Source organism: Bacillus rossius, chromosome 8 (genome assembly GCF_032445375.1).
Source record: "Bacillus rossius redtenbacheri isolate Brsri chromosome 8, Brsri_v3, whole genome shotgun sequence".
In the NCBI taxonomy this organism is placed as follows: Eukaryota; Metazoa; Arthropoda; class Insecta; order Phasmatodea; family Bacillidae; genus Bacillus; species Bacillus rossius.
Window position 1 is genome coordinate 29,931,986 of NC_086336.1, and position 23,897 is coordinate 29,955,882.

The following is a 23,897-nucleotide window of genomic DNA, read 5'->3' on the forward strand; positions in this document are numbered from 1 at the left end:
AGATATGTCCCGAAATGCACTCGTTCAGGAAGAGCGATCAGCAACGCCTCACCTCTAGTCAGCGGCGTGTCTCATTGTTAGTGAGGCGGGATGACAAGCGCGACACTCGCTGGTGCTTCTAGCAGTTATCGCCTCTAAGCGCGAAGCTGTGTACTGATCGTGCATACGACATTCGAGCGGTAGCCGTAAAATTACGTGGCAGAGATATGAAGATAAATTTTGTAATTAAAGTCCCTTGAGTGCTTTTAAGAATATCAATCGGAAGTTTATGTCCAAAATATATTCTTTAAACACGTGTTTTTTGCGATTTCCACTTAAATTAAGTCGAAACACCGAAATGCGTTGCGAAAACTACTCATACGCCCTGAGTTTATTCTTAAATGCTTTTCACATATGAAACAGGTTTTTTGGGGACAATACTGAGTATTTCTAACAAAAGTTGGCTCGTGATTTTATATTTTAATTTAAGTTTCATTTAAGCATAATTATTTAAATCACGGAAAAGATGGTTGAATATTCAAGAATTGGACTTTATTTTGTTTTATTATTCTTATTAATGTGGGCAGTTAAAACTGAGAAGCTATTCAGGGACTGGTTTACAAATGACCTTAACTGTTGGAGGTACTGGGACAACAAAAACCATTAATTACCGGGTAAGAATCTGAACCCAGTATTACTGATCACACTATTTTGTAGTGATAAGGTTTCTTTTTTCATGTAAATGCACAAATTTACAAATATCTGTTATTTTACAATAATTTTTTTTTTTTTACAAAAATTACAATATACTGACTTTTCAGTGAAGACTGCACTACAAATAAAATAAGACTACTTCGTAGTTACATATAACTGGAATTACGTAGATACTACTCTGGATCCCTACCACCGAGTTCTGTGATCCGTTGTAAACAGTGTAAACAAGCGCGGGTAATGAATGGGCGTTTTGTTTCTGTAGACTTATCCAGTTGATGAAATTTTTGTTATTACTACCAGAAGATGCTTGTGAGTAATTTTTGAAAGTTAATAAGAGCATACCCGTAAATTTACGAAGATCCATGTACAATTATTGACCCGTGTTCTTCGTAAATTTAAGTTCTGAACATTTATACAAAGAAGTAAATTAGTAGACCTCAATTGAAGTGCGTTTGGTTCAAAGCAGAATCGTTTAAAAGCATTATTAATGAATGAGCGAAAATCACTAATGAAAAGTTCATTGCTCTCAAGAATGTGTACTCCACGATCCTTTGTACCCACGAGCAAAATGCTAACTGCTCATTGGCTGCTGACCTCGTGTAACTAATTGTTTAACTTTAAAGGAAGCGTGACTCCAAAAAAAGAAAAAAAAAATATATTTTTTTAGTTCCTTGACTTTTTTCTAATGATTCCGTAAAAGAATTTTGCTATATTTAAAAATCTTGCCGGAAGTTTGCGGTTTTAACAGTTGCTTATGTGAGGTTAGCAACATTTGAAAAATTGTAAAATATTGGTTTGGAATTACCTATTTCCAGTGTAGGTAACATAACATAACGAACTGTTAAAACAGAAAATCAACCTAAAAGTATTTGACATATTGCAATGTCTTTCACATAATGATATTAAAAAGGTTATCAGGGAAATAAAATACCATTTTTAACTTTTTAAATCATTTTTTATACATTTTTGTAAAATATTACCCATGGAACGTTATGACAAAGGTTTGTGACTGTGGCTTGGACCGATTGCAAAAGCTGCACAAATTATAAATGTGTTTGAATTTTAAGTCCTTAAGTTAATTAATTCGCATGATTTTCCTGTCCCTACTAATGAGTGGTTCCATAGAAAATAATAATTTAATTTAATTCATGTTGTGTTGAATATTTTTTTTTGTTTCAAAATAGCCCACATCGTTGCTAGCAGTGGACATTTAAAATTTATTTTTATTATGACAGTTTTGTGAACACTGAATATAAATTGGCCATCAGCTGTAGATTAAAAGCAAAGTACACATTGGTTTTGTGTGGTCTTTAATTGCCACGTGGTTAATTGCTAAGTCAAATTTTAATGTCATAACACAAATAGTTTTAGTGTTTCGTTAATATAACTACAGCGAATCCCTGGTGAATTAGAATATATCGCTTATGATTCAGTGAACTTATTCACTGAAATAAACTATATGTAGGCTATCTACGGATTCAAGCAGAACAATTTTAACTTTATTGTAATCAAATTTCATTATCTTGTAGCAGTTTACACTATTTTGAATTCAAAGTGTCTTTTTTATATGTGGAATTCGTTAGATGTTAAAATAAAAATTTGTTTGGAGCCCGTGTAATATGGGACGGGAGAACTTCACATAGAAAATAACAACAGAGGTGTAGCAACATCTAATTGAAAGCGAGTTTTTTTTAGTCTTCTTAGGTCTTTTTTTTAGCCTTTTTAAGATGCTATTAAGTCGTTTTCTAAGGAAAATATTTTTCCTTTAAAATTAAATTTTGTTTCTTATTTTTATCCTGTTTTTAATTTATTTTTATGTTTGTTAATTTGATTAGTTATTCCTTATTTTATATTTTATATAATTCAGTACCAGTGGAAATTTATTTAAAAGTATTAATTTTAACTTCATTAACAATTTTCTGTACACAAAATGCTTGAGGCATAGGTACATCCGGATTGAGCTGATAGTTGAAACGCCTCTTACATGTGGGAACACAAAATAAACCGTGCTTAAACCCAAAAATATAAAATACAAGAATTATTGTATATTCCAGGCTGGTATAAACATTGAGAGAGTCTTAACAACAATCAGGTAATAGTACAACAGTTATTAAAAAATGGTTCAATAAACAAAGTCTGCTTGCTTAACATTAAACGCCCGGAAGCAAAAATTTAAAAATAGAACTCCAATTAAATTCTCAATACTAATTACTTCCATTTACTTTAACAAAGAATCTACAAACATTAACCTGGAAAATATAAGGGGAAAATGAGCACAAAAATTATATTTAAAGGGATTAACAGTCATCAATTATAATTGTAAATTATAAGCCATGCCAAAAGTATAGTCGGCTCTAGAGAAAAATAATAAAGTAACACCCCACGACTAAAGAGGTTGTATACGAGATCACAACTCGCCGTATATAATCGTCTTCAGAGGAGGCGAGCAGTCCCCACGAGTATCGTACTCGTTGGAGCGTTGTCAGTGCGAGCGGGTGGTACCATTCGGCCACTCGCTCGACTCCAAACTACTGGACCCCACCACCAGCGTACTCGCTGCAATGCTGGTAGCACGAGCGGCTTGGCCTACTACTCGCCGACTCGGTCGGCGCCTTCGTGAACTCGCTGTGAAGACTACTCCCTCTGCTGCACTTCTCCAAGATGGCTGCCTCGTTCTGGTGTCACCAGAGCGTATAACACCGGTCCCTTAAGTCTTACTGGCCGACGAAAATGACTTTCTCGGAGAAATTAACTTTATCTGGCAATGGGAACACAATTAAATCCGTAACAATGTTCATCATCGGTGCCACGCTGCCACGTTAACAAATGATTCTTACCTCAAGTTCTAACTTCAGCCCGCCACACGAGATGTTCTTTTAACTCGCCGGGCGAGTTCCACATTGTGAGACGTCAAACAGAGATCATCCTTCTACTGTGGCGGATGCCACAATTGCCTTTATTATTTGAATTTCAGCAGTATAATTCTTAATTTGCCTTTTACTGGTGTTTATTTTGTGCATGCTGTAATTTTACTTATTTGTATATATTTATTAGGTTTAATAATTATTTTACGAATCTGGACAATTTTCTCGTAAGAACCTGTCAGTTTGGCAACACAATTGTATGGTTCCAGAACATACCAAAAAATTTGAGACTTAAATTTATTTGAGTTTAATTTTAAGTATTACTTACTGTTTACGTTTTATGTATTTTTATATTTTATTTAAGCGCTTCTTAAAACAGACCTCTTTGTGTGTGGTTAAAAACTACTGTATAACGGTTTCTGCGAGCTAGGTGGGGCCCGCGGCAGGAAGACAGTCGCCGGCCGGGCACAGGCGAGGCCTGCCGTCCCACGCGGAGCTCGTATGACGACATTCACATGGATAGGACGGGCCGCAAATTTACAAGGATTTTACCGGGCGTGTAATAAAACTATCGGGGTCTCGAGTGCTTTGAAGCATTTACGGCATAAAACGAAACGTTAAATTTACGAGTGTTTGAAGCACTATTTGAACGTGCATTTATATTTATTTACTAGTGTTCATGACATAATGCATAATATAATAACTAAACAATGGGCTTATGATAGAAAAAATATGGTACATAAATTTTCGATTCAGAGCATCTAAATACCTATAAAATAAAAGTATATTGTTGAAAAGGCTCAATTTTATATTTGACAGATTGCACATCCCATTATGTATTTAGAAAATTCGTATTCTCGCTGGCATTTCGTTGTAACTATAAGTCCCAGAAGTCTGCACGCTGGAACGATATTTTACCTAGTTCATCAAGAAAAAATTCACAAGAAAACATTGCTTGTTTTCAAATTTCATAAAGTTTCTGCTTAAATGCAAAGAAAATTCGCTTGAGAAGTGATTACGAAATACATAAGACCCATTTTTGTTTCCGTGCCTTTGATACATATTCTGTCATAAAACAAACACTATAGATCATAGTTGACCAATATTTGTCTCTTTTGTAGAGGGAACTACACAGCTTTTGCGGAAATCGGCGGGCATAAACGGAATGAGTGGCAGGGAATGCCTAAACAAACTATTGTTGTTAAGGAACCTGTGTTTTGAGGGCCCGGAAAAGTTGCAGGCTAAAACAGTTTTGCGTGAATTTTAGCGTCACGCGCCTCAGGGCACTACTACTCCGCTGTCTGAGAGGACTGGGGAAGTCATTTCACAGACGAGAGAGACACACCCGAAGTTCCCCGAAGTTCATGCTTTTTTTCCGTGTCTTTTATGTAGCTATCCTAACCAAATCAACCGTCCACAATGTTTTAAAGTATTTATAATGTAGCTAACCTAACCTAATTGACCATTAGTATCATTTTATAAACACCGCCATATTTATTATTTTACAATGAACCAAAAAAAACCGAAGATGCACGATCGGGCGTTTGGCTCTCTCGTCTGTGAAAAGAAGGCTTCCCGAGAGGACTGAGAGGACGCGTGATCGTAGCGCAGTGACTTCCGACTCCGCGGCGAGCGGGGCGCGGACACCTGGGCCTAGCGCACATGGGGCGTTGCGACGCGCGTCAGTGGAATACCCAGGTGCAGATGAAAGCGTACTCGTGCTAACGCGCGTTATCGCCCAACGCCGGTTCCAGCGCGCGTGTCGAGGCACCTGGTGTCCAGGAGGATTGCTCAGGTCAACCCGCTACCATGGAGGAGGCTGGTCATATTGGTGTTGAAGTTTAAAAGTGACCTATACTGTGGGATTTGGAATGCTCCTAGCACAGGAATAGAAATTTGAAGAAGTCATGTTGGAAATAGGAGGTTGAAATATTTGGATGTGCAGACGCGATGGAGAAAAAAAGGGCAAGTAGTATAGATTTAATTTATTAGCACTTTTATTTAATTAAATCATATACAATTTTAATTTAATATTTATTCTTATAAAGTTGAATAACTCAATAGTTATGAAATGCGTAACCAGATATGTAGTTACGTATTTCAGTTTATAACTAGTCATATAGTTACATAATTACATATTTTCAAATTATTCGATCTTGACAAGGTAATTTCCCATCGTTCACAAAAATAATCTGCTAGTTTATCTCGCACCGCTTTAGCAGACATACTGCCTCGAGGTGCATTTATATTTTTAATGCTTCTCAATGGTTTTTCATGTAGTAGTTATGTATTCATAATTATACCCGTCCCGCAATCATACCGCATGTTGATCTCTCTTAAAACCGGATGGACCCAATATTGTCGTTGTCTCTGTCTTTTTAATATATAGCGACGACAAAGATACCAAAGATACCATGTAATCTCTTTGACTTTATCGTGAAACTGCTTGAGTGAACACGAGACCGGACGCTCCAAAGAGCCTAATGTGTCTACCTTCAATACGCGTCACAACGTTCCACATGTACTAGGCCTTGAAGTTAGTCAAACGCTCTAGAAAATAGCACTCTGAAAACGATTAACGCTGCGTATCTTAACTACGCAGCGTTTGGAAATACGCTCCACCGCGAATACAAAGTATAATTTGACCCAATGAAGTAATAACTAAGGACCGGAAAAATTGGCGGGTTCAATTACTTGTAGGATGAACTCCATAGTTCTACGTACACTCGGTCAAATGTAACCCACTTATTGGCTGCTGTCTTGTGAGACGTCCCTTGTGATTCGATACAGCTTTGGTTGGGTGTTTCCCATTGGCCCAAAATCATCTAGGTGAGTTGTGAGCCAAAAACAGAGGCTGCATTGAGGTATAACTATTTGTATTTTAGCCTATCGCGAAATGAACTCGCGAATTTTTCCGGTCTCTAGTAATAATAGTGCGGCGTTCCATCAAACGCGAATGTGAACGCAAGAAAAAAAGTGCTCCAAACACAATCCATGTTTATTTATTTCGTATTTGTGGTAAAAATACCAGGTCTCACGGTTTAGTGTAAGTATGACGCCCATAGTCGTTAAGCACACATATAAGTACTTCAGCATTTTCGGTGCCACGATGTCATGAAATAATGACAGTCACATTCATTACGAAATGACACACAAATTACTGATAACAGGATCCATATTTGAAGTTGACACGCACCCGTGGCTATTTATTTGATGACTCCTCCATTAGTGCGGATTATTTTCAGGAACATAATTGGCAGTCCATTCTGTCCTCCTTCACGGAATGAACTCATGTAGAGCTTTGTATTGGTCTGTATTTTTCTCTCCCAATCTTGTCGTGCTATCCTCAGGAGCGTCAGCGGAATGTTTAGCTCAGGTACTGTACTGTTGCGCTCAGAATTGTTTGTGTGTAACTTTTAAATACTTTTTTAGCTGTATTTTAACTACTAGCTAATGCCCGGAATGCGTTGCAATGCCTCAATCAATTTTATTTTGTAATTTGTTTGAAGTAGGTACACATACTATACAAGGCATCTATCTTTCTCTAATTCTCGATCCCTCTATATATATATATATATATATATATATATATATATATATATATCTACTAGATAATGCCCGGCATGCGTTGCAATGCCTCAATCAATTTTTTTTTGTTATTTTTTAAACGTATACTAAGCATCTATCTTTATCTCTCTAATTCTCTATCTCTCTATGTATATCTCTATAACTCTCTCTATCTTTCTATTTATATCTCTATCTCTCTATATATCTTTCTAGCGGACCCGACAGACATTGTCCTGCCCAAATGTACTTTTTGTGAGATATGGATATGGCGGTAAGTATTTCTACGCTGGACATTTTGTATCTTCTCATTATACATACCCCTCCTCTTGGGCACGCCACTGCCGTTACCAAAAACCTTTCCCATGGTTACGCAGAAGGCAACAACAATGCAAAAGCCCGTTGCCATGGAGGCTAATTATCAACAATGCTTAGTTTTTTTGCTTTTAAAGCGTGTATTTTTAGTTTTTCTTAACTCAGAATCGAGATAAAATATCCAATTGTGAATCTAAACCATCCTCGAATCCCCGTGAACTCACACACAAAATTTCATCAAAATCGCGTACAAACAGACAGACAGAAAAAGTACTGTTTTATTATAGTAAGATAGATAGATTATTCTTACATGTTCGCATCCATGCAGTATATGAAAAATCAGAATGCATAGCCCCACGCCTATAACTATACGTATCTGCTGCCCACGACTTTTTCCGCATGGAATTTTGTATTATCTTGCACCATTTAGAAATTTAAACATTATAACATAACAGTTGATACAGTTGTAGTAGTTTTCTTATGTTCACAAATGATAATTTTTCTCACCTCTATTTCAGTCTTTGCAATAAAAATATGTTACTACCTAAATTTTGAGTAAATATGTTTCTACTTTCAAATGTAATGACGGGAAGACACTTCATAAAATGTCTTTGTAAACCACATTTACTGTTTTTTCCGTCTCGAGCTAGAATGTAAAGATTGTCTGCATTACTGACCCGCGAGCAAGCTACATACATTTCAGAGAGAGAGAGAGAGTGAGAGAAAGACACCTATTGAATGTCTATCTAACTAATTTTTTTATGAGAGCATATTTTCATTAAATAAATCATGAAATCATTCAACGATAAAAGCTGTTTATTTAATTAAGCGGACGGGTTCGCTCCAAGGAGAAAATTGACGCGGCGAGACCTCGTGGACATAGAGAAATGACACACACTCACTATTTGTGTGGCTATGAAACATGATTTCTTTCTGCAATTTAAATTGTAATATACAAAAAGGGTATTGAAAATTGAAACAAATATGGCGACACTATAAACTGTCAGGATCTTTATTTTTTTCTTACTCTCTACTTAGTTCCTTACAATAGCAAAACTTAATGGCTTCTAATAATGCGTTGCAATTTTTGCTTTTAAAGCGTGTTTTTTTAGTTTTTATTAACTCATAATCGAGATAAAATATCCAATTGTGAATCTAAACCATCCTCACTATTTGTGTGGCTATGAAACATGAGTCTTTTTCTGCAATTTAAATTGTAATATACAAAAAGGGTATTGAAAATTGAAACAAATATGGCGACGCTATAAACTGTCAGGATCTTTATTTTTTTCTTACTCTCTACTTAGTTCCTTACAATAGCAAAACTTAATGGCTTCTAATAATGCGTTGCAATTTTTGCTTTTAAAGCGTGTTTTTTTTAGTTTTTCTTAACTCAGAATCGAGATAAAATATCCAATTGTGAATCTAAACCATCCTCGAATCCCCGTGAACTCACACACAAAATTTCATCAAAATCGGTCCAGCCGTCTAGGAGGAGTTCAGTGACATACACACGCACACAAGAAATATATATATAAAGATATACATGTACATATATATACTTCCCTCTAGTTATCTTTATCTCTCTCTATATATACATTATCCTCTATAGCTTTCTATTTCTCTCCTCTATATACTTATATATATGTCACTCTAAAGCAATGAAAATATTAAAAATCTATGTTTTTACTTATCTATATTTTATCAGTCTTTTTATCTGTCACAGTTATTGCATAGGTGTATAGAAACATGCACGCAATACAACGTTGCGTCAAAAATTCAAAGCAATCGGAGAATAATTTCAGATGTTAAAAATTTTGAACGAACAAACATTTACATTTTTAATTGTAGAGATTAAGCTATTGTAAATAAACTGGGCAGTTGCGATTCGGACAAGCGCTTTGAGGTGTTTGTACCATACTGTACATAGGGAACTATGATTTTGCTTTAGTTTGCTTGCTTGTAGTAGCAAAAATTTGATGAACATAATATGACAGTTTTAATTCGCCAGTATGCATTTTCGAAAGACAAAAAATGAAACTTATAATAATAAATCTAAGTCTCCTAAGCACCCAACTAACACAAATATTTTATTCATTGCACCTCATCACTGACTGGAGTACCTCGGTTCGAATAGGAACTGAAATAATTAATATCGATATTACAACGTTGCAAATATTGTTACCAAAGTATTCCTAAATTAGGGATTCACGATTTAATGATTTATTTTTCTTCATAACTCATAGGCGATTAAAAAATAATATATTGTATCGTGATTGATTTACCAACAAATCGCACGCCACTATTTTTATCACGAGTTAATTGAGACATTTATTTTTTAATAAATAAATAATTGCTATGCTGTATTTTCATACTACACCACAACCAACAAGAATAAATATAGAAGGCACCAAACCTTATAAAGATATAAATATTAAAATTATAAAATAATAAAATGCAACAGGTTTTGGGGTGGTTGCTTTAGGCCGATCCTCAACGTTCCAGTAATGTTTTGTAAGTTTCCGTCGTTACAAAAAACTTATTTCAAGAAAAACTTCAGTTTTACCTGTCCCAAATTCCATAACTGTAATAAAATTGTTTTTAAAATATAACGTACTTAATTTGACGTTTGTTTTAACCATTTCAGTCTAATATACTTTTATAAAAATTTTATGCGAAATTCAATTTTTATTTTATTTGGTCTTCGTGCCATAAGAGGCGGTAATACTCGTGCAGCAACATAGAACAGGAATGTCGAGAAATGATTTGGCCTTGGCTTGCAATGAGATATCATCCCAACGATTGTCTCGAAATATTTCGAAAAACCACGGAAAAGCGAAATTTTGTGTTCTCTCGATCACGGTTGTAATGTATTCCCTCATTCCACCAATGAAATTATTATAACTTTATTCGAAACTGTAATTCAAAATAGCATGTTATAATGTATATTTACTATACAATTTTTTTTGTTAAAAATAGTTATATTGTATTAAACTGAAAGCGTGATTAAATATACTGGCTTGTGTTACGAATCCTACTAGAACGGATTTTTTTAAAGAATTAAGTTTCGTTAAGAAATGGGTCAATAATTGTCGACGTGCGAATTATTTTGCTTATGGTTTGTTGAGGCAATAGTAAAATAAAAATTCTTTAACACCAGTGAAAAATTGTTTATCTTAATTGGCTGTTTTTTTATGTTCTTAGGTGGACATTGCATCGAGTTCTACACTTTATACTTGCAAAAAAAATTAACATTAAAATATAGAGTTTTGTTATTTTTAAGTAATTTTTGTAATTTTTTAATAATATTTCTCGAGGTTTTACAGACACTTTCACCAACTGGCGTTACATACGAAAACCTTTAAGGAGGACTAGGCCTAGCTATCTTGCAATTTAAAATATTTTGAAACTGCTTGCAACAGAAATTCCGTTCTAAATGCTTTGTGTCGACATGGCATATGACTTAGCTTTGGCTGCTTGTGAACTGATGTGATTATCATGATAGTTTAGTCGCCTGCGTGAAATAATAAATTAATTCCTCGCGGCGCTCTTAAACAGACTAGAGTCTGTTAGTAAATGCGTGGTTGCAACAAGGTATAGAAAGTCTGGGGGATATGATTTATGTCTCGACATGCCAAAAATCTAGTTAATAGAACAGAATTATAATTATAGAAAAATATCGAAAAAATCAAATTGGTGGGGCCTTATCCCCCTTAAAGTCTTGAGTTTATTCGGGCATGTGTCGTTTTTCCTAAAGGCGTATTGCCTAATTTGAGGAAAAACGCCGTTTAGCATAACACCGTTAGGCAAAACACCGTTTGGCAAATCGGAGTTAGGTAAAACGCCGTTAGGCAATCGCCGTCAGGCAGAACTCCATTAGGAAAAACGCCATTAGGCAAATCGCCTCTAGGCAAATAGCCGTTAGGCAATTCGACGTTAGGCAAAACGCCTTTAGGCGAAATGACTTTAGGCAAATCGCCTGTTACTCTTTATTCACCTCAAAAACGTTTATGCATGGGTACAATTTTACACAGCTCACTGTAATTGTAGCCAATGTTCGTACTTTCCTAATGACGAGATATGCCACGTAAAATGTCACAGCTATAGCTATGTGGTCGTTAATGAGTGTTTTATTTTATACAGCTCACATCCCTGTGGGGGAAAGCATTTGCTCGTATCTCTCGGTTTGATCAAATGCAGGCTTCGATTTTCGGAGTGGCGACGCTCGGCGGCGTCAGTTCAGAAGGAAGGCGCGGTCCGTGCAAAGCTCTTTCAAGCGCGATGCTCAACATGCTTGCATCCTCGGGGTTGCTTTCGCTCCGTGCTTTCTTCACCTTGGGCTTCGCCTACGGCACACTGAGGACGAAGCAAGCCAATGGCTCAGAATGCAACGTCTGGGATTACTTGCTGAAGAGCAACACTCCTATGGCATCGTTCCTGCTGTCGGAGAACGCCAAGAACGTGGAAGTGATCAGCGGGGGGCTGAAGAACGCAGGAGATCTCGACGAAGCACTGTTCCACTCGGTTTTCAGGAACTTGAACTTCACTGTCACCACGTTTTCTCACGGACACTTCTCTGCAAACGGATCGCGATCGAAGTCTTCGTTCGTCATGCTCTTTGACGCCGGGGACGAGCACCCGCACATGATAGAGAAATACGAGTGGTCGCCGACTGTGTCCTATGTGTTCGTGCGCGCCAGGGAAACCGAGGAGGACGTGGCGGAACACTTCCTGCAGGTGTTCCGCGGGCTGTGGGCGCGCTTCAGGGTGCACAAGGTTGTCGTGGTCGTTGTCCCCGCGCGCAGCTGTGACGTGGGGCGAGCGAGGACCTACCTCTACCGTCCCTTCGCGGTCGTGGGCGGCGTGCGGGGCGAGCTGGTGTGTCTGGACTGCGGGCCCGGCCGGGCGGAGACGGCTCGCTTCCCGAGGACGCTCCGCATGCACGGCTACCCGCTGAGGATCTCCATGAACCAGAACCTGTTCGCCCGCCCGCCGAGCAGGCCCGGGGGGGAGCACACGGGTCGCGACGGCAGGATGGTGGGCGCCCTGTCCCGGGCCATCAACTTCACCCCGGAGGTCTTCTCGCCGCCGGACCCCGCCAACAAGATCGGCTTCCGGCTCGGGAACGGCACCTTCGTGGGCTCGCTCGGCGACGTCGCTCGCGGGAGCGCCGACGTGGTGCTCAACGCGGCGTTCCTCAAGAACATGAACGCGTCCGGCGTGCTGGAGTTCACCGGGGCGATCAACGTCGGCCAGATGTGCGTGCTGGTGCCGAGGGCCCCGCCCATCCCGACCTGGATGGCCGTCTTCAGGTGCTTCCACTGGAAGTTGTGGCTGTTCGTCGCGGCCATGTTCGTCACGTCGCTGGCGTTCGAGAAGCTGGCGGCGCGCTTGCAGGCGATGGCTTTCGGAGTCGCCACCGGCACCTTGACCTCCGCTCAGATGCTTGCGTTGTTCGTGTCCGTCCCGACGGACTCGATATTTTCCATCCGAAGGTGTTCCATGCTCAGCTTTGTGGCCTCTTGCCTGCTGTTCAGCGTCGTGGTTGTCACGGCTTTCCAAGGTTCCCTTGTGAACCTGCTGACTAAAGAGAGCTTCTATCCCAACATCAACACACTGGAAGATTTAGACAAGTCGGGGTTACAGATAGCCATTTATTCCTCCCTTTACTTCGATACTTTCAATGGAGATTGGCCAACTTTGAAGAATTTGAAACGTAAAATAGTTTTATCATCAGAAACAAATTTGACAAGGGATGTAATAAACAAAATTGTGAACGAAAAGAAATACGGATATATTCTTCCCAATATTTACATCGAAATTCAAAATTCAATAATTCCAAATAGCCCTAGGTTTCTTCACGTAGTCAAGGAATGTCCTAGAGTTTATTTCCTAGCTTTCATAATGCCAAAAGCCTCTCCCTTCTCATCCACCATCAGAAAATGGGTACAAAGAATATTTGAATCTGGGTTAACAAACAAGTGGTTAGAGGAAACAATGGAAGGCATTCGCAGAAAAATCAGAGCTTATTCTTATTATAAATTAGAATCTAAGGCGTTTGGCTTAAATCACATTTCAATATCATTCTATTTACTCGGTTTAGGTTTAATTTTTAGCTTGCTCATATTTATGGGGGAATGTATTCGTTTCCGTTTCGCTATTAAACTCTGAATAAGGTCAGGGAAAGATTGTACTACTAATGAACAGATTTTAACATTAGTGGCGTGGTTTTTAAATATAAGAATATGGATGCCACGTGAACACACAAACAAACACGCACAAATGCACACACACATATATATTAAATTCCGTAGGTTCCCGCTCGGAATTTTGCAAAATTGGAACTCGGAATTGCTGTTGCTGTGATCAGGTGGTTATTCTCGGAGGAGTCCCGTTTTTAATCACGCTCCCATTCCTACATTGTTCCAGTTTTAAATCACCTTACCTCATTCTCTTCTTGCTGGTCAGAGATGACACTTCTTCTTATATCTTGCATATCTCCTGTTGGACTCTCTGGCGGGATCGAAACCGGATATTTTTTCTCAAGTGTAAACGTGGCGGACGTTGACATGATACATTAGGCTTTCTCGGGATTCTCCCGTTATTTTCTTCCTGTTCTTTCAGTAGCTGCTCTATTCATATCTCTTCACGTCTCGTCTGTCTCTAATTCCTTCTATGTCGACCCGATCATTCATTCATTTATTCACCCTAATGTCAGTCAAACCAGGATTGGTGTGCGATTTATGTTAATTGTTCCTATTTCTCTTAACAAATCATATAGTTTTCAGGGTGGGTTCATAATTTTAAAATAAGAAGCGAGTGTATAGTATGCCATGCACACGGCTGTGCACATGCCTTGTGCCAAATAGGTTCACAATTGAAATCTTGCTGTTAATTTTAGCCAAAGAAATTTCGCAATGTATCTGACGTATGTTGGTAATGTTAGAAAATAACGGTGTAAACTACCAAATGATTATCCCGTGACATCTTACCAGCATTTATGAACATAGTTTGACAATATTTAATTATTTTTTTTTGAGTTATGTTATAATGTTTAGTTAGCAATTATGACCACAAAACATTGTTTTTTTTTTTTTTTAAGTTTCTTCATCGCTAGTGATTTTTTCCAAGTAATATCATTAATTTATTTTAAAGCAGGAATCACCTGCGCATTGTAATATCTCCACTACTTACTGTATTAATGTAATTGATAAATATAAACCATGATAAATAATTATGAAAAGTATCTGGAAAAATACTTAATTTTGTTTTGTGACATAGGTCTCAGCTGTAGTATCAGTGTAATATTTATGACTGCTAAGAATAGTTAATCACAATTATGTTTATTTAGATACTTCTCGTGAAAAGTTGCGCACGTTTATCATTCAAAAAGTCTGCAACGTTATCGCACAGCATTATTTTTTTTTTCGATTCATTGTAGACATTTTAAAAGAATTTAAAAAGCTACTAGTGTTAAATAAACATCATTTCGTGGTCGCCACGCTCGTAAGAAATGAAACTTTACACTTCAATACTCCGCTCGAAAGATAAAACAAGATATTAAAGTGCACATTGAAAGCTCACACTGGAGGTTCACAAATGTTACAAAAATGACGGCGAAAAACTTGAAAACATTCTTACAGTTTTCCGACTCTCTTTTTCATTCGTTATTTTCCTTGTTCCCTCCCCATCGCCGCCCTCAAGTGCCCACTTTCAGCGTTGCAGTTTACGTTACGCTCTGATGAATCTTTTCGCCATTACGACTGTGAGGGTTTACTTTAAAATGAGTTGTAGTGTTAGTTAAAGTGCGTCGGATGAAGCGCAATTCAATGAATAACACTGTTACCGGAGCCCCATAAGCGTAGATCTCTGAAGGAGGGGAGCAGGGAGGCTTCTCCTTGCTGGGAACAAAAAGCACCTCTCTCTGATGGCCAGTTGCGCCATTATGCTCTTGATCTGCGATCCAACGATCTTAACACAAGAATGATTTAAGGACCATAGTAGTATATGAATGGGGCTCTGGGGACTGGGTTCTGGGTGTGGATTGTGATTGTCGGTCAGCCATCATGGATTGTGACGTCACGGCGGCCATATTGGATGAGTGTGACCTTGACCTTTGACCTTGACCCCGGTGGCCATTTATGATCCGCCATCTTGAATCCGCCATTTTGGATGACGTCATTTTTTCTCGAGCATTCCGGCAATTTGTTTCCCCCCATTTTGAATTATGACGTCACCGTTGCAATTTCCGTTACGTCCGCCATCTTTAAAATCTTGATTTATTATCCAATTTTAATGAAAAAAATTTAAAATTCATAAAAAATTCAATAAATAAAATTTAAATAAAAATTGTATGTCTGTAAAGTCGGTTTACGGACGATAGTTTAACGTGACAACGTCATAACAAAACATTGATGAAATTATTGATCCAGAAGAAATGGAAATATATTCGGCCTGAGACTCAGCCGTAATATGTTTTTGCAACCAAACCATTTAGGCATTAAAAATAATATATTCTTTGAGGAATTTTTTTTTTTTTTTAATTTTTCTATCTTTTGTATTATAATATCTACCTCTGCATACTTTTATGAATAAAATTGAATCATTATTATTGAATTATCACTATTTTGTATGGATACAAAGGAGTGAAATGAAATCTACAATTTAATAAATAAATTTACTTTTATTTGCATTCATTAATTCAAATATATTTATTACTTTTGAAATGTTGCGTGCGCCGTATTTATTTTTACAAGTACAAAAATAATTCTCAGCTGCCAAGATTCGAAGGAAGTCATCCATGCTAACCACACGGCCACGAGACCATATTGAGAATAATTGTTTCAGATGGTATAAATTAATAATATTCCACGCACGATATTTGTTTGAATTTATTTTAACTAGCATATTCTCTGTTGGACTCGAAATATTTACACGCTCGTGGGCTCGTAACTATAATACGGTGTGTAATTTAGTTGATCAAATAATAACTCATGACAAATAATTACCAATGTCAAACTAAAGCGTGAAAAGGACCATACCAGGAATAAATATTTAGTTACACAGCTAAAACAATATTCATACAAAACTGTTTAAATATGCTGATTTACACTAATAATTAAAATAATACGTACTTGTAAGAACTCCATTTCCTTGCGAATATACTCCCGTGGCGCGGTGCACAATAACCTCGGTTTGCCACCACGTGCCGGCCGAGTTCTCTGTACCGTCCGCAACATACCAGAGAGATGCCACGCATGCGTAAAGTGGGACATCCGTAGTGGGACATCCGTAGTGGGACATCCGTAGTGGGACAATTTTTCGTGCGTGCAGCCAGCGTTCATCGATTTATTAGACGTTGTCACATCAAAAATTAAAAAATAAAAATAAAAAATTATGGCATGGAGCTCGGAGTCTTCGGTTCGAACCCAGTGAGGGCAAAAAAATAAAAATGGCGACCGAACCTCCCTCACGGTGGCTGTTGGCAGACCGAGCCCTCCACTTTTTTCATATATATATCATCCCCTAGTATGATTTCATGTCCGCCATCTTGAAAATCCGTAATTTTAATGCTAGAGATTCAAGAAAAATTCCAAAATTCATTAAATAAATTTGTAATCAATATACTGATTGATTCGATCGATTCCTGTCCTTGGTTCGATCCCTGGACGATGCAAAAAATTGTAAATTTATGTAAATATAATAATTCCAATAAATCATGTTCAAATTTCTTAAAGAGGCTTAAAATCCCATACTACCAGCGTACAGTAAGCCGTTATGTCCACCATTTTGGAAATTTGTATTTATTGACCCAGAAATTTATAAAAAAATTATTAAAATCATAAAAAAATCAATTATTAATTTACCTATAGAATCGATAGTTGGTTCGATCCCTAGACGAAACAAACAACTTTCATTTTTAAAAATTACCACAAATGTGACAGGTTTGAGAAAATAAAAACACCGCAATTTATTTTTAAAAACAAAATAATTTATTACATAAACTCTACACTACTACAAGTACAAAAAAAACACAAACAAATTACTAAAGTCTTGGTTAAGATTTATTTCCACATTTAATTTGGCGCTGTTCAAGACACTGTATAGCAGTTAGTCCTGTTTTCCGAGGACGATTAGCGAAATACTTAAAGCACATCTTACACACATAAATCTTACATCCATGTTATGTAACCTGAGGTCTCACAAGTCGGGAGTAGTTTTTGATGTAGCAGTAGTGTGCAACACCGCTTTCATTTGTCACAAGCAACAAATCAAAATTATTTTTTCTTTCTTGTTTGGTTACCCGAATCGGACACACCTTATCATCCTCATTCAGCGCATACACATTAACTGAAACTTTAGGGTTTTTTTCTCTTAAATATTTTTATCTGATTTAATGGCGGCAGATAGTACAGACCATCAAAGTTTTACTTATTCTCCAAAGCATAATACCTCTTATCAACACGGTTATGATGACTTCCCTCGACAAATCTTGCCAAAATACTCCATTTAAAACAAAACTGATCCTTCAAGTTTTGACAATTGACTACTGCTCTTTTGTTGACTATTGTCTCAGGTAAAGCAATAAATGATGATGTCTGATGGTATGGAAGCAAACTAGCACTTGTTTCTTTTCCTATTCACATAATCTTGTGACTATCCAGACTGTTACAATGCGAAAAAACCTTATCGCATTTGTCGCACTTCTATGTCTCTTGAGAGATTGTCAGAGACCTACTGCAGGTTATAAGATGTCTTTTCAAGTTTTCATGTCGTACAATATATTTATTACACGTGTTACATTTAAACTCTGTTCTTTTCAGTACATTATTCAGACAACTGCTTCTTTCATGTCTGCGCGCACATGAAGTGGTAGTAAATGATGCACCACAGTATTTGCACCGACGCGATGAACGTTCCTGATACGTTGGTGTAGGTATTCAATGTTGCTGGCGAAACATCAGCTGATGATGAACAGCACATATCGAAGTCTCCTCTGCAATCGGTATCGGGATCTCCGCAGCTGTCGACACCGCAACCATTGAGCTCACCGCTGTCGTGGTCTCCTCTGCAGCTGCCATCGAGGTCCCCGCTGCTGACGGTAAACAGTCTATTCCGGTCGACATTGGAGCAGTAACTAAATCTCGTGAAACTTACTGAAGAGAGCAGGCCCGTACTGCACCGTGGCCAGAGGTGGACTGAGGGTCCAGTCGTCTGAACCTCGCTTATACACCCACGGTCTACTGGTATACTACATGAGTCAAAAAATTGTCTTTATTTAAAAATTATTTTCATTAGGTACCCTAAAATTATAGCAATAAAAACACACAAGTTCAATTTTAACACATTTATTTATAAAAATTACACAAATACATATAAGGTTAAGGAATTAAGCAAAGTCTTTAATGCCGCACGAACTACCTCGTCGACTCCTGTTCTAACTGGTTCCTTGACTCCGGTTCCAACTGCCTCGTTGACTCCGGTTCCAACTGGTTCGCAGGTCACGGGATCAGGAACACCGGTTTCCAGCTGGTCATCTTCTGCGACGTCGACAACTCCGGCAAGACATTGTCGATGGCGTCTGTCACCATGTCTGTACCTTGGCTTTGTCTCAGTGCTAGTTGGGAAAGATTCACTGCCTGAACTTCGACGGCGAGACGCACGTCGTTTGGACGTCTGTGTAGAAGCATCACAGGTCGCAACAGGTTGCAACACGCCCATGTTTGGTGTTGCACGTGCAGACGAGGCGACTACCTCAGCGATGCTAGCAGGAAGGATTGTGTGTGGTCTCATGTGATAGACGGCACAGTTTCCAGGTTCGCAACAATCTAATAGCTGCTGAGTCGGTTCGTAGGACACAGGAAAGTGTGCAAACCGCCAATGCTGAGCACCTCAATCAAAGTTTTCTGTATATGTACGTAGATACCCGGCATCCCAGTAGCTGTACTCGACACTGCTGAAGCTAGGTCTTACGCTCACGTACACGTTAGCAGGGTGAAACGTAAACATCTACTTGCAGGTCGAACGACAACTGAAGGCACTTATGGATGTACGCCTTTATATATGCAGGCTCCTACTAACACTGTGTGTGCCATTTCTGCATTAACTGCGAGTTTTTACAGGCACAGACACGTTCAAACTTGTCATGTGGCTGCACGTCGTATATTGTACTAAGTTTGCGCAGGGAAGGACAGCCGTAGTCGGTCTGTAGGGCTACAATTTCAACTGACGCATCATACAACTTGCTCAGCCATTTCTTCTGTTCAGGTCCAGCAACGTAAATTATTTCGTTTTGAAATAATAAATCTTCAATAGTGTTTTTCACTTGGTGATACGGAATTTTACCTTCGTCCCAATCTAGGCCATAGTAGTATTTAAATAGCCATTCATTCGACCATTTACTTTTTTCGTCTAGTAGTTTCCAAGGATACGGAGGTCGGAATGTGCGATTTCGAGTCTTGTCTCCGGAGGTGACGCTAATTTCCTTCAGCACGAATCCATTTTGACTCTGGAAACCTTGCAGGTTGCAGTACATCTTGTTGCTAGCAATACTCGGTCGTAACTAAATTATTATCTAAAACGAAACAGTATTTATGTCAGAATTTTCACAAGTTTGTCTAGACAATTGTACGATGCAAGCCAATCGTGAAGTATCAGACAAAAAGCATAGGTGTTTGGTGGAATATTTCCGCTATTCGTTATCTCGATCCTACAGTATATGATGTTTGTATTTATTCGATCATCCCGTTTGGAAATGCCAAACACCATTAACGTAGCCTTGTTCTTGAAACTGTCGGGACTCAGTATCGGCGACTGTCTCCGCCCATAGTAAGCTTGCTGAAACTTGGCGTACATTTGATATGCGAGAAGAAATCTTCCACATTCAAAGTCCATGTTCATATCAACATATGGATAGCTTTCGCTGTTTAAAAATATTTTTGCATTACATATTTGACAGTTATCGAATAAGGAGCGACTTACTCCTGTATTGAGCTGTCTTCCGGTCTGAAGCCCGACGATGATGTATCTTGGTTTTTCCGTAGCGAAGCTGGACTTTAGTATCCAATTGATACGCTGACTATGAGACAAGCCAGGATAAGTTTACAGGCTCCAGGATCGGAATGGCACATCGAAGTTCTTGCCATTTTCTATGTTCTTCAACATCTTGACTCGTTCAACGGTGCTCACTTGGATGTGGGGCAGCATCCACTCGATAGACTGTAGTATTAGCGAGACATCTTGAGGGAGTAGTATACGAATGACGGTCCGGGCGCAGGCGCCAGGCGCTGGTGCCGGTGCCGGTGTCCGCCATCTTGGATTGTGACGTCACGGCGGCCATCTTGGATGGTTGTGACCTTGACCTTTGAACTTGACCTTGAATTTGATCCTCAAAAATCGCCAAAATCCGCCAAAATTGGGCAAAATTTCCCCAAAATTCCTCAAAAATCGCCAAAATTTCCATTTCTGTGGAAAAAAGTTCCGCCAAAAAATCTCAAAAAATTCCACAAATTAAAAATTTCTCATTTCGAGGGAAAAATTTCCCGTTTCGAGGGAAAAATTCCCGTTTTTAGTCCTTAAAAATCCCAGCGGCTAAAATTCCTAAAACTGGCTTAAGCATCCTTAACTCAAGCCTCAGTTAAGCCATTTCTAGGAATAAGGATACCATGGCCGCCATCTTGAATTATGACGTGAATGTTGCAATTTCCGTTACGACCGCCATATTTAAATTTATTATCCGATTTTAATGAAAAAAATTTAAAATTCATAAAACAAATTAAATAATAAAATTTTTAATAAAATATTTAAAAAACAAACATTTACGACACGGAGCTCGGAGTCCTCGGTTCGAACCCGACGAGTGCAAAAAAAATAAAAATGGCGACCGATCCTTCCCCCGAGGTGGCTGCAGGCATACTGACTCCCACCACTTTTTATCATCATCTAGTATGACGTCATGGCCGCCATCTTGTCTTCGATGCTGGAAGCCATCATCATTGTATCGTCGGCTAGAGTGCACCGATGACATGTTAGTTTAATTCGTATCCGCAAGAGTGCAGTAATCATTTATTACTGTGACATCCGCCATCTTGTCATTTGGTCGCCATCTTGAAAATCCGTAATTATTTAGCTAGAAATTCGGGAAAAGTTCCAAAATTCATTAAATAAATCACTCATTAATTTACATATTGATTCGATCGATTCCCGTCCTCGGTTCGATACCCGATCGTTGCAATAATGTTTAATCTTATGTAAAAAAAATAATTTAAATAAACCATGTTCAACATTCTTAAAGAGACTTTAAATCCTCTACTACCACCATCCTATCAGACATCAAGACCACCATATTGGAAATGTGTAATTTTAATGCTAGAGATCCGGGAAAAAGTTCAGAAATCATTAAATAAATTTCCGATCAATATACTGATTAATTAGATCGACTAAGATCCTTGGTACGATCTAGGATGATGCAAAAAAAATTAAATATATCATCAATTTAACATAATAGTAACAGGTTAGAGGAATTAAACACCGCAAGTTCTTTTACAAACATAATATTTATTACATAATTTCTATTCTACTACAGGATCACTTACGAAAGCCAACAATCTTATAATCATTTAGTTCTGCAGCGGTGTGAAATGACTAATTCTTAGCTCCAATCGGTTTATACTAGACAGAGTCCAGCCAGAACCTTTACAGACATAGTCCACCACTTCTTGACAGAGTTTCTGAATACCGTTTTTAACAGTTTGCTTCACATCGTTAGAACTGTAAATTACTGCAGCAGATGTCTTGAATGCACACTTCTTCACTTCGTCATCGAACGGATATGGCTTTCCATATATACAGTCCAACCACAAGTTATATTTCAAAGGTCCGTTTGTTGCTACATCATCAGTAAGCTGATTGATTATCTTCTGTCTGATATCGTCAAGAAAATTACAAATGTCCTTCGACTCACCGAACGTATTTAGATAATAGTAGTCTTTCAACGTTCCACGAAATGCAGACTGCGCCAAGTAGAAGCCATTATCGTTCACTTGTAATGCTACGAACACAGTCTTAGGTTTAGTTCCATGTTCAGACATCATAACAATCGGTTGCTGGGCATCTGTTTTTTTGGTTGTACGCTTTCGTGTCTCCAATCTAAAGCGAGGAGTCGAAATGTCGGCAGGTAGTTCAGCAGTAGGAGCACAGACTCCACCTTTACATTTTTTCGCATGATGTCGCAAATTGTCAATTCGAGTAAACCATTTAAGGCACTCATCACATCGAAACTTCATGCGAGAAGGATTCTTCGCGCATTTGCTCCGCTCATGTCTTCGTGCATCATGGTAAAATGCGAACGACGTATCACAGTAGCTGCAAGGATACCGTGGTGATGAAGACGATCCTTTCAGACCCGATCCAGATACAGGCGTTGCAACAGTAGTACCATTTCCAGGCATTCTCTTATGCACATCGATGCATCGTTGTTGCGCCGAAACCTTTACTTTCTGCCGCACAGCAGGACCTTTGCATGCCTTCATGTGCGTTTTCATATTATCTTTTCTGGCAAACTGCTTATGACATTTCTCACAAACAAACATTTTACGATATATGTTCTTGGCACATTCGCTCCTCTCGTGTCGCCGAGCATTGCTGTTGTTTGAGAAAATCTTGTCACAGTAACAGCACCGATGTTCGCTAGTTGTCAAATCAGCATCCATTGAAGTCTCCATCGAGGTCGTATCGTCGATCGTCGTGGTTTCCTGCACATCCAGCTCAGTGGTCATTAAGCTATCTTCTGCTGGTGGTATCACATCTGTTGAAATCTCCTCCAATGTTGACATCGTCGTCGTTGCCAACGGGATCTGCTCCACCATTGTCGTCGCTGTCGTCAAAGTTCCCGTAGACGATGATACAACGTTCATCGAGTTCGGCGTTAAAGTAGGTAAATATGCCATCGAGTTCTCAAGAACAGGTAATTACGCGACTTATTCACCAGATGAAATAATCTAGGTGATCCTTACACCGTCGACGACAGTAACAAACTGAGCGACCTGCTGTCTAGGACTCGCTTATATACATGCACCGGATGGAATAATACGCAAGTCAAATCAAGAACCACTTACTATAATACCAGAGTCAAAACAACATTAAAAATAGAAGGACCATCAACGAAAAGGCAGCACATTTGGAAGCACCGACAACGAAAAGGCAGCACCGACAACGAAAAGGCAGCACATTTGGAAGCACCGACAACGAAAAGGCAGCACCGACAACGAAAAGGCAGCACATTTGGAAGCACCGACAACGAAAAGGCAGCAGCGACAACGAAAAGGCAGCATATTTGGAAGCACCGACAACGAAAAGGCAGCACCGACAACGAAAAGGCAGCACATTTGGAAGCACCGACAACGAAAAGGCAGCACCGACAACGAAAAGGCAGCACATTTGGAAGCACCGACAAAGAAAAGG